The 13205-nt window shown below is 45.6% G+C and overlaps 1 pseudogene; it reads left to right on the forward strand.

The window, feature by feature from the left end:
* The window catches only part of LOC129868360 (collagen alpha-1(XXVI) chain-like), a 73062-nt pseudogene extending 60548 nt beyond the window's left edge, over positions 1-12514 (forward strand).
* Positions 12515-13205: the final 691 nt, after the last annotated feature.

A 13205-nucleotide genomic window follows, 5' to 3' on the forward strand; every position in this document is an offset into this window, starting at 1 on the left:
ATCAGCTGTCTCTAATTGGGAACTCATTCAGGTAACCATAGACTCTCCTAGACAACTAAACATACATAGACAACGCTAGACATCTACACTCAACACAAACCCATATACTACACCCCATAACCCCTTTACCATATAAACACCCAAAACTAACAAAACATAAACATTCCCCATGTCACACCCTGACCTAACTAAAATAATAAAGAAAAACAAAGAATACTAAGGCCAGGGCGTGACATAACCCCCCCCCTTGAGGCGCGAACTCCGGGCGCACCATACACAGTCTAGGGGAGGGTCTGGGTGGGCTTCCCTCCACGGTGGCGGCTCCGGCTCTGGTCGTGGTCCCCACTTCACCACAGTCCCTAACCACCTCCTTAGCCTCTTCAAAATGACCCCTCTCCACATTAATCCCATTGCATTAAGGGACAGCTCCGGACTAAGGGCCAGTACCAGGGTAAGGGCCAGTACCAGGGTCAGGGCCAGTACCAGGGTAAGGGCCAGTACCAGGGTCAGGGCCAGTACCAGGGTAAGGGCCAGTACCAGGGTAAGGGCCAGTACCAGGGTAAGGGCCAGTACCAGGGTCAGTACCAGGGTAAGGGACAGTACCAGGGTAAGGGACAGCACCAGGGTAAGGGACAGCACCAGGGTAAGGGGCAGCTCCGGACTGAGGAATGGCAGCTCCGGACTGAGGAATGGCAGCTCCGGACTGAGGAATGGCAGCTCCGGACTGAGGAATGGCAGCTCCGGACTGAGGAATGGCAGCTCCGGACTGAGGAATGGCAGCTCCGGACTGAGGAATGGCAGCTCCGGACTGAGGAATGGCAGCTCCGGACTGAGGAATGGCAGCTCCGGACTGAGGAATGGCAGCTCCGGACTGAGGAATGGCAGCTCCGGACTGAGGAATGGCAGCTCCGGACTGAGGAATGGCAGCTCCGGACTGAGGAATGGCAGCTCCGGACTGAGGAATGGCAGCTCCGGACTGAGGAATGGCAGCTCCGGACTGAGGAATGGCAGCTCCGGACTGAGGAATGGCAGCTCCGGACTGAGGAATGGCAGCTCCGGACTGAGGGACTGCAGCTCCGGACTGAGGGACTGCAGCTCCGGACTGAGGGACGGCCCATGGCTGGCTGACAGATCTGGCTGCTCATGGCTGGCTAACGGATCTGGCTGCTCATGGCTGGCTGACTGATCTGGCTGCTCATGGCTGGCTGACGGATCTGGCTGCTCATGGCTGGCTGACGGATCTGGCTGCTCATGGCTGGCTGACGGATCTGGCTGCTCATGGCTGGCTGACGGATCTGGCTGCTCATGGCTAGCTGACGGATCTGGCTGCTCATGGCTAGCTGACGGATCTGGCTGCTCATGGCTAGCTGACGGATCTGGCTGCTCATGGCTAGCTGACGGATCTGGCTGCTCATGGCTAGCTGACGGATCTGGCTGCTCATGGCTAGCTGACGGATCTGGCTGCTCATGGCTAGCTGACGGATCTGGCTGCTCATGGATCTGGCTGCTCATGGCTAGCTGACGGATCTGGCTGCTCATGGCTGGCTGGCGGATCTGGCTGCTCATGGCTGGCTGGCGGCTCTGGCGGATCCTGTCTGGTTGGCGGCTCTGGCGGATCCTGTCTGGTTGGCGGCTCTGGCGGATCCTGTCTGGTTGGCGGCTCTGGCGGATCCTGTCTGGTTGGCGGCTCTGGCGGATCCTGTCTGGTTGGCGGCTCTGGCGGATCCTGTCTGACGGACGGCTCTGGCGGATCCTGTCTGACGGACGGCTCTAGCGGCTCCTGTCTGACGGACGGCTCTAGCGGCTCCTGTCTGGCGGACGGCTCAGTGGGCTCATGGCAGACGGGCGGCTTTGCAGGCTCATGGCAGACGGGCGGCTTTGCAGGCTCATTGCAGACGGATGGCTCAGATGGCGCTGGGGAGACGGATGGCTCAGATGGCGCTGGGGAGACGGATGGCTCAGATGGCGCTGGGGAGACGAGCAGTTCAGTCATCGCTGTGCAGACGGCAGACTCCTGCCGGCTGAGGCGCACTGTAGGCCTGGTGCGTGGTGCCGGGACTGGTGGCACCGGGCTGGGGACACGCATCTCAGGGCTAGTGCGGGGAGCAGCAACAGGACGCACAGGACTCTGGGGACACACAGGAGGCTTGGTGCGTGGTTTAGACACTGGTGGTAAAGGGCTGGAGACACGCACCATATAGCTAGTGCGTGGAGGAGGCACTGGTGGTACTGGATTGAGGCGGGGAGGTGGCGCCGGAAATACCGGACCGTGCAGGCGTACTGGCTCCCTTGAACGCCGAGCCTGCCCAACCTTACCTGGTTGTATGCTCCCCGTTGCCTGACCAGTGCGGGGAGGTGGAATAACCCGCACCGGCCTATGTAGGCGAACCGGGGACACCATGCGTAAGGCTGGTGCCATGTACGCCGGCCCGAGGAGACGCACTGGTGACCAGATGCGTTGGGCCGGCTTCATGACATACGGCTCAACGCTCAGTCTAGCCCGGCCGATACGTGGAGCTGAAATGTACCGAACCGGGCTATGCACGTGTACAGGAGACACCGTGCGCTCTACTGCGTAACACGGTGTCTGCCCGTACTCCCGCTCTCCACGGTAAGTACAGGGAGTAGGCGCAGGTTTCCTACCTGACTTCGCCACACTCCCTTTAAGGACCCCCCCAAGAAATTTTTGGGTTGTACTCACGGGTCTCCAGCCTTGTCTCCGTGCTGCCTCCTCATATCGCCTCCTCTCGGCTTTCGCTGCCTCCAGCTCTTCACGAGGGAGGCGATATTCTCCAGGTTGATCCCAAGGTCCATCTCCTTCCAATTCGTCCTCCCAACTCCAGAAATCCTGTGTAGGTAGGTCCTGTTGCCGCCTTCCATGCCGCTTGGTCCTATGGTGAGTAATTCTGTCACGATCGTGTGGCGGATTGACGGACCAAAATGCAGCAGTTGGAAAATAAGCCATCTTCTTTTATTTTAAAAGATGACAAACAATAAACACGAAACACTTTAACAAAATAACAAAACGACCGTGAAGCTACAAACGTTGTGCACATACATACAGGCTACAAACGTTCTACATAGACAATTACTCACAACCAATGAGAGCCTATGGCTACCCTAAATAAGGCTCCCAATCAGAGACAACCGAAATCAGCTGTCTCTAATTGGGAACTCATTCAGGTAACCATAGACTCTCCTAGACAACTAAACATACATAGACAACGCTAGACATCTACACTCAACACAAACCCATATACTACACCCCATAACCCCTTTACCATATAAACACCCAAAACTAACAAAACATAAACATTCCCCATGTCACACCCTGACCTAACTAAAATAATAAAGAAAAACAAAGAATACTAAGGCCAGGGCGTGACATGGTGTTTTCTAATGCAAGAAATAGACCTCTGAACCTTTCACCTGTTACTACCTGTCAGGGAAAGGAGATTGAGGTTGTAACCTCATATAAATATCTTGGAATTTTAATTGATGATGGCCTCTCTTTTAAATTGCATATTCAACAACTTCAAAAATTGAAGCTGAAATTGGGATTTTATTTTAGGAATAAGGCCTTTCTTTTGAAGACAGAAGGAGGCTAGTATCAGCTACATTTATGCCTTTACTAGACTATGGGGATATTTTATATATGAATGCTTCCGCTCAGTGTTTGAGATAAATTGACACCCTTTACCATGGCACTTTGAGATTTATTTTAAACAGCAAAACCCTTACGCACCACTGCACTTTTTATACCAGGGTTGGCTGGCCTTCTCTAGTCACTCGTAGGCTCAGTCACTGGTATACTTTTATTTATAAAGCCATTTTGGGTTGGCTTTATAAATGGGCATTTTTATTGGGCATTTTTATTGTTCAGAAATGTGGTGGGTACTCTCTTCGTTCGCTGGACTTTATCCTGCTAAATGTTCCAAATGTCCGAACTGAATTTGGTAAAAGGGTTTTTATGTACTCTGCGCCATCGTCTTGGAATGCCTTACAAAATACTTTTAAACTGGAAGAACTTATCCCGATTGGTATTTTTAAATCACTGATGAATGATCTTGAGACTGATTCCCTGACCTGTCAATGTTTTTAATTTGCTGTTTTTGATTTTGTTATACTCTTGTGAATTCTATGGTTTTTACTAGATTACTTGTAGTTTTTCATGTTGTTTGTCTGTCATGCCTATCTTGGCCAGGACGCTCTTGAAAAAGAGATTTTAAATCTCAATGAGCCCTTCCTGGTTAAATAAAGGTTAAATAAAAAAATAAAAAAATGGATGACTAGAGTGTTCCTATAATGCTGGAGTGGCATATCACCTTCTTCCTGTAGTACTATTATCTGTGAGACATGTGAAGTCTAATAGTGATTAATGGTTCTAACCGGAAATAAATATGCGTACTAGGGGAGGAGGGCAGTCAGTGGTAGTACTGTATGAGTGTTTGAGAGACAATGACCTCATATGAAACGAAACATATAGAATATGTAGGCCTTATTAATTCATGCTGTAACATTTAATAGAGGACTTTGGCTAAAATCTATGAACTGTAAAATTGTAAGTTGTAGAAGTCTATATACATGTTCCATTGACCTCCATCTGAGGCATTTCCCCGTTTTGACCAGCAGAGGGCAAAATGCTCCCACTCGGATGTCATGGAAAGCTGTATATTATTATTGTGGTGGGCTGTCTTTGTTTAAACCTGGGCTCTGGCTGCAGTCTGCCTGCTGTAAATCAGACCCAATTTGTAACCTGTCAGCACAGCAGCCTGAATCTGGAAACCCTGGGCCGCCTCGGAGCCAGAAACTGCTCAATAAACGGCAAGGCGAGGTTCTCAAGTCATCAATGCTGCAGGTATTTTGAGGTTAGGAGGAGGAGTAGAGAGAGAGAGGCCTGTTTCAGTTGAGTGATGTGTGTGTGTGGGGGGGGGGGGGGGGGGGGGGTCACTACAGGAAGTAGTCTAATTTAGACAAGTTTATAGTGCACCAGAAATTAGTTCCAGGGGCATTGCTCCCAAGAATATTGGAATTTTCCTCCTGTTGATACCGTCTCTGCAGTGGGATGCTGAACTAGTACCAGAGTTTCTGCTCCCTAACTCAGTGCCACACCCATCATGGTTATTCGTTATCTCACAACACACCCACAGTGACAACCAACCAAGACAACCTATCATCTCCAATGTTTGACAATAATTCACAACCCAAAATACCACCAGAGCTACCGTATGTAAATAATGGAAGTACTCTTAACTCAAACTTGAAGATCATACATGCAGTACATACATGTAGTACATACATGTAGTATGTAATTAGAGCACAGTGAGCACCTGTTGCACCTAAGCCATGGCTGTTTTTGTTTTGGGTATAGATGAAGAAGCTGCGCTCCATTCACAGAACAACCAAAGAGCTGTGACCGGTCCCCCAGGCCCCACCGGATCCCCTGGTCCCCCAGGTATAAACACTGACACCCCCGCTGGCATGACCATGAAGTCATAATGATAATAGTGTCATAATGTTAGTTAGGGCAAAATAGAATACTACTTCCCCATTATCAGCTAATCACCAAGTGGGACCTTTAAGTGGATATTGTCAGAATATTTTGGAAAACTATAATCTCCATTTTCCAACTCCTGAGGCCGTCCGGGACCCACAGGGCCTGCTGGAAACCCAGGTACCCCAGGGAGAAACGTATGTATAACATTGGACTTTCATGTACATCCTGCAGCAGAATCCTAATTTGAGACTGTGGTGTCCTAAATTATAAGATCCCTTGATAAAGATTAGCAAAAAAGACTGTACAAAATAAAAAAACACTGAGCTATATTGTATGCAAAACATTTTTTAACAATTATATTATTTTATATTAGTACAATTGCTCAGAGAAAGAGATTTTGTTTAACAAGTCATACAAAAATTGTATTGGATCCCCTGTTTTCAATACTCCAGCACCCTTGTGCCTGCCAGTCATGAGCTGCCCTTCAGTCCTGAGCTGCCCCTCAGTCCTGAGCTACCCCTCAGTCCTGAGCTACCCCTCAGTCATGAGCTGCCCCTCAGTCATGAGCTGCCCCTCAGTCCTGAGCTACCCCTCAGTCCTGAGCTACCCCTCAGTCATGAGCTACCCCTCAGTCCTGAGCTGCCCCTCAGTCCGGAGGAGTTTCCTCAGTCCAGAGGCGCTTCTCAGTCCAGAGGCGCTTCTCAGTCCAGTGGGGCCCTTTATTAGGGTTCCCAGGCCAAGGTCGGCGGCGAGGATCGCCGCTCAAAGGACGCTAAGAAAGCGGACAAAGACAATGGGGGAGTGGGGTCCACGTCCAGCGCCAGAGCCGCCACCGCGGACAGATGCCCACCCAGACCCTCCCCTATAGGTTCAGGTTTTGCGGACGGAGTCCGCACCTTGTGGGGGGCGGGGTACTGTCACGTTCTGACCTTTATTTCCTTTGTTTTGTCTTTATTTAGTATGGTCAGGGCGTGAGTTGGGGTGTGCAGTCTATGTGTGTATTTCTATGTTTTCCAATTTCTGTGTTTGGCCTGATATGGTTCTCAATCAGAGGCAGGTGTTTGTGTTGTCTCTGATTGGGAACCATATTTAGGTAGCCTGTTTTGTGTTGGGTTTTGTGGGTGGTTGTCTTCAGTCTTCGTGTGTCTGCACCAGACAGAACTGTTTTGTTTTTTTCACATTTGTTGTTTTTGTATTTTGAGTGTTCACTTTTATTAAATCAAGATGAACAATTACCACGCTGCACATTGGTCCTCCGATCCTTCTAATTTCTCCTCCTCAGTCGAGGAGGAAGACGAAAGCCGTTACAACCCTCCCCTGCATGACATGAGCCGCCCTCGCGCTCTCTCCCACCTTAGAAGGTTATTGTGCGTAATACCTATCTATCTATTAATGCCAAATAATACAATCAGTCCATCCTCAAAACAATAGCTTACTGGGGATTGTTTCAATATGCAGTGTAGTCTACTATCTCTAACTATACAATGCATTTGGAAAGTATTCAGACCCCTTGACTTTTTCCAAATTATGCCACATTACAGCTTTATTCTGTAATTGATTAAATAAAAACATTCCTCATCAATCTACACACAATACCGCATAATACAAAGCAAAAACACGTTTTTGGAAATGTTTGCAAATGTATTAAAACTAAAAAACAGAAATACCTTATTTACATAAGTATTCAGACCCTTTGCTATGAGACTCAAAATTGAGCTCAGGTGCATCCTGTTTCCATTGATCATCCCTGAACTGTTTCTACAACTTGATTGGAGTCCACTTGCGGTAAATGTCTATATAAGGTCCCACAGTTGACAGTGCATGTTAGACTTTGATCTGAAGCCATTCTTGTGATTTTGCTATTGTAGATATTTGTAGGCTTATGTAGCCAAATTGTATCTATGATCGTATGCTATCCATTTATGTTATTTGTATGCTATTTTAATATATGAGAATTAACCAATGATATCAGGCCACACCCAGCCATGATTACAGACACCTGTGTGTGTCCTTTGACACTACATAAATTAGTCACCCCGCAGTGTTTGTCATTATACCCTGATGAAGACAGCTTGCATCTGAGCTCCTAGAGTGTGCAGCTCTCCTTTAATATTTCAAGAGCAAAAACCAACCCATGAGGTCGAAGGAATTGTCTGTAGAGCTCAGAGACAGGATTGTGTCGAGGCAAAGATCCGGGGAAGGGTACCAAAATCATTATGCAGCATTGAAGGTCCCCACGAACACAGTTCCCTCCATCATTCTGAAATGGAAGAAGTTTGGAATCACCAAGACTCTTCCTAGAGCTGGCCGCCCGGGCAAACTGAGCAATCGGGAGAGAAGGGCCTTGGTCAGGGAGGTGACCAAGGACCCGATGGTCACTCTGACAGAGCTCCAGAGTTCCTCTGTGGAGATGGGAGAACCTTCCAGAAGGACAACCATCTCTGCAGCACCCTACCAATCAGGCCTTTATGGTAGAGTGGCCAGACGGAAGCCACTCCTCAGTAAAAGGAACATAACAGCCTGATTGGAGTTTGACAAAAGACACCTAAAGGACTCAGACCATGAGAAACAAGATTCTCTGGTCTGATGAAACCATTGGCCTTGGCCTGAATGTCAAGTATCACGTCTGGAGGAAACCTGGCACCATCCCTACGGTGAAGCATAGTGGTGGCAGCATCATGCTGTGGGGATGTTTTTCAGCAGCAGGGACTGTGAGACTAGTCAGGATCGTGGGAAAGATGAACGGAGCAAAGTACAGAGAGATCCTTGATGAAAGCCTGCTCCAGAGCGCTCAGGACCTCAGACTGGGGCGAAGGTTCACCTTCCAACAGGACAACGACCCTAAACACACAGCAAAGACAATGCAGGAGTGGCTTCGGGACAAGTCTCTGAATGTGCTTGAGTGGCCCAGCCAGAGCTTAAACCCGATCAAACATCTCTGGAGAGACCTGAAAATAGCTGTGCAGCGTACCTTCCCATTCAACCTGACAAAGCTTGAAAGGATCTGCAGAGAAGAATGGGAGAAACTCCCCAAATACATGTGTGCCAAACTTGTAGCGTCATACCCAAGAAGACTCGGGGCTGTGATCCCTGCCAAAGGTGCTTCAACAAAGTACTGAGTAAAGGGTCTGAATACTTATATAAATGTGATATTTATGTGGGGGGGGGGGTTTCAATACATTTGCAAAAAAATCTAACAACATGTTTTTGCTTTGTCAGTATGGGGTATTGTGTGTAGATTGATGAAAATTGTTTTAAAATGTATCCATTTTAGAATAAGGATTTGGAAAAAGTCAAGGGGTCTGAATACTTACCGAATGCATTGTATAGCCTTCCGTATTTAGCTGCTATTTATCAACTTTGTAATAAAAACTACACATCAAATAGCCTAACAATGAGGGGAAAAGTAGTCTGAATTTGAACTCAGTAGGTTTTTTCTGGCTAATAGCCTACACAAATGGGCAGCAATATTCAAGGTAAATTAAATCCAACTTGAGGGACTCCCCTGGTCTCCTGAAGTCCTTCTTGCTGCTTCTTTCTCTCTGTGTCTCTTTTTCTCTTTCTTTCTCTTGGAAGACTGTTTTCTATACTAAGTATTGCCAACCCCAACGTGGTCAGAGCATTTCATATTATTCTGTACGTAAAGCCACGACACTCCATTTAGTGTGATATGTTACGTTTCTTATGGTATGCATTAATTTGTGGATGTCCATCGTCCATTATATAAGATATATTACGAATTACAATTCATTTGATATGTTACAAATTACAATTCATATATGTTATGAATTTCAATTCGTACAATATGCTACGGAATTTGCAAATCGTACAATATGTTACGAATTTGCAAAACTTATGACATGTTACGAGTTCTAATTTGTTGTGGCTAACGTTAGTTAGGTGGATAGGTTGCTAACGCTAACGTTAGCTAGTTGGCTAACATTAGCTAGGCTCGGGGTTAGGGTTAGGGGTTAGGGTTAAGGTTAGGAGTTAGGTTAAAGTGTTATGCTTAGGGTTGGGGAAAGGGTTAGCTAGAAGGGTTAGATAACATGCTAAGTTATTGCAAAGTAGCTAAAAAGTAGTTGCTAAAATGCTAAAGTTGTCTGTAATGAGATGTAATGTAACACGCAACCTTTGGGTTGCTAGACGTTCACATTATACACCCACCCATCCACTCCGACCAACCACCTTCCTTTCGTTTTTGCCTTAAGTGACCTAGTATCTTATATAACCAAACATAACATATCATACTAATTTCAGGGTCTCGGATTTACATTTATGTTACGGCTAGTCAACCCAGACTTTCCTGAGACATTGTGCAATATACACTGAGTGTAAAAAACATTAGGAACACCTTCCTAATATTGAGTTGCAACCCCTTTGCCCTCAGAACAGCCTCAATTCGTCAGGGCATGGACTCTACAAGGTGTCGAAAGCATTCCACAGGGATGCTGGTTGTGTCAAATTGGCTGGATGTCATTTGGGTGGTAGACCATTCTTGATACACACGGGAAACTGTTGAGCGTGAAAAACCCAGCAGCGTTGCAGTTCTTGACACACTTAAACCAGTGTGCCTGGCACCTACTATCATACCCCGTTCAAAGGCATTAAAGTATTTTTTTTCCCATTCACCCTCTGAATGGCACACATACACAATCCATGTCTCAATTGCCTCAAGGCTTAAAAATCTTTCTTTAACCTGTCTCCTCCCCTTCATCTAAACAGATGTAAGTGGATTTAACAGGTGACATTAATAAGGGATCATAGCTTTCACCTGGATTCACCTGGACAATCTATGTCATGGAAAGAGCAGGTGTTCATATTGTTTTGTACACTAAGTGTATGTCCCTTGCGCTGCACACAATTTAAACTTAGTCTTGTATGAAGCATGCCAAGATATACCAGCGATAATCGAATATTGCAACTAAAACTCAACTCAATATTGCACCTAAAATAACTAAATAACTACCTATGAAAAATGTGTCTCTCGGTTTTGAACACCTGAATAAGCTCCACTAATTGCACTGGTGCCATTGTAGCCTTGACCACGGCATTTGTTCACCGACATCCCCTTACTTTAAATCAATTAATTTTTAGATTTTTTTTAAGGCCCGAATCACTTTTCAGTCACATTCCTGAAGCCCAAGAAATAAACTCTTAGCTTCCTAGTACATATGGAAATTAGAAAGGTTTATGAATTACTTTTTGGAGGGTTACTGTCACAATGATTTATTAAATAAATAAAAATTGGCATCGATGACAGGTGCATGGGCCCCCAGAGCTCATGGGACCCCCCCGCCTTACGGGGGCTGCAGGGATGTCTGGTACGCCAGTGGCTGTAGTATTGAAAACAAAGGATATAATCATTTTGACCACTATCTTTTTTAGATTTTTTTCTTACTTGTTAAACACAATCTCTTTCTCTGAGCAATTTTATTAGTATTTTATTTATTTAATATATTTTTTTCACCTTTATTTAACCAGGTAGGCTAGTTGAGAGCAAGTTCTCATTTGCAACTGCGACCTGGCCAAGATTTAGCATAGCAATTCGACACATACAACAACACAGTTACACATGGAATAAACAAAACATACAGTCAATAATACAGTAGAACAAAAGAAAACAAAAAGTCTATATACAGTGAGTGCAAATGAGGTAAGATAAGGGAGTTAAGGCAATAAATAGGCCATGGTGGCGAAGTAAATACAATATAGCAATTAAACACTGGAATGGTAGATGTGCAGAAGATGAATGGGCAAGTAGAGATACTGGGGCGCAAAGGAGCAAGATAAATAAATAAATACAGTATGGGGATCTCATGTTTAACAAAGGATCCAATAATTCCAGAACCCACTGTATGTGTTTGTTATTGTTGTAAATCATACATTGATGTCAATGGGAGAATAGTGCAAGAAATTATATCTCTGTGTTCCAGGCTGGTGTTGGTCCCTCAGGCAAGCCTGGGGATCGTGGGCTTAAAGGAGACTCCGGTGAAAGGGTGAGGTTTGGCTGCCTTTTAAAGTGACCATCTTGAATAAAGATGACTCTATTTGATGGGAATTCCACACTGAAAGACTCTATGTACAGTCTATACATGAGATGAGTCTACATCACTCATACAACGTCTGTCTCCTCACAGGGACCCCCAGGACTCAGGGGAGAACATGGCCAGCCAGTGAGTACACAGTGAAGATACAAAAGTTGACTGCTTTTAAACATATATACAAATTGTTATCTTTGCCAACCACCTGTGTTTTTTCCATTTGTGTTTCTGTTTTTAGGGTGTATCAGGGCCAAAGGGTGAGCCAGAAGATACCCAGGCTGAGGTGACCCTACACATTCCCTCTATATGATTTAATAGTCCACAGAGACACATTTGCAATACCTCACTCTTATGAAAAAGCAGTCATAATAGGAGCACAGTAGTAGTATTTAGTAGTTATACAGTATACCGTAATTGTACTGTAATAAATGAATTACACCTTAACATATAGTTCCTGATGGAAGCTGAATTTGAACTTGATAGCTGAACTTGATGTGTTTCTGTCCAGGGGGAGGGGCTGCAGCAGCTGAGAGAGGCTCTGAAGATCCTGGCTGAGAGGGTTCTCATTCTGGAGCACATGATCGGCATTCACTGTGAGAGACACACACCCTTACTCAGAAAACAACAGGGTCCAATTCCAAGCAATCACTGTGTCTGTCAGTGACAAGTTATGTTGTATTGGAGAGTCCTGGTTGTGAGATTAAATTGATCTCCCTCTGTCTCCATCCCCAATCCTTTCCTCCCTCTCTCTCTCTCTTTGGTCATTTCTCAGAAAACCCACTAGAATCTGGTTCTGGCCTGGACATCCTGTCAGACCTGGTGCCCATGTTTAAAAACAAAAGGGCAGGACCCAAAACCCTGCTCCACTCTCTCACCACAGGAGACAGACAGCTGATTGGAGAGGAAAGAGTGAGGAGGAGGGGCAATTAGATGGTCCTGCCAAGGGGTGTAGTGGAGCATGGTTTGTATATGAGCAGTGATTGGGTAAGACTTTGAGATAGACGTACCATGTGTTCTCTGGGTCAGAGTGGATGACCAGTCAATACTCATGGAATCACAGAATTCTCTTACTCAGATCCTGGAATTTGGCCTGTTTATAATGTGTGTTTTTTTTACATTGACTTTTAGTACTGTTGTCATTATCGTAGTCATGTTATTTAAATGTAATTGTGTAACTTTGGTGCTGGTACTGGCCTCAACATGTGGATATTCTCAATGACATACTCCTGTTGGGAACTGTAGGATGTACCAAGGGTAAAAGGAGATACTATAGCCAGTAGGATAAATATATTAGTTTTATCTGTATTCAGTAAGAATATCATGTCTGATTTTAGATCATATCTGTACTGTTTGTTTTTTACAAGACTTGAGAAGATTTGTTTTCTGTTTTTGAATGGTTTGAATTTGATTTGAACACAACAGGGAAATAAATTGGTTTTGTTTCGGTTTTATATTTATAGTAATGATTCTGTATCTGATGCAGTAGGGGATATTGTACTGTATCTGCCACTGTTGCATATCATTGGAGCAGATGGACATGCATGTTGATATCAGATTACATCGCCTCACATGGTTTGCGGTAACATTAATTGCTGTAGCACTAGGTAGCGCTCTCCCTTTGCAGTCCTGTTTCAACAAGTAGGCTGGTGTAGCAGGTGAAACTG

The sequence above is a fragment of the Salvelinus fontinalis genome, chromosome 13 (assembly GCF_029448725.1).
Source record: "Salvelinus fontinalis isolate EN_2023a chromosome 13, ASM2944872v1, whole genome shotgun sequence".
NCBI classification, from domain to species: Eukaryota; Metazoa; Chordata; class Actinopteri; order Salmoniformes; family Salmonidae; genus Salvelinus; species Salvelinus fontinalis.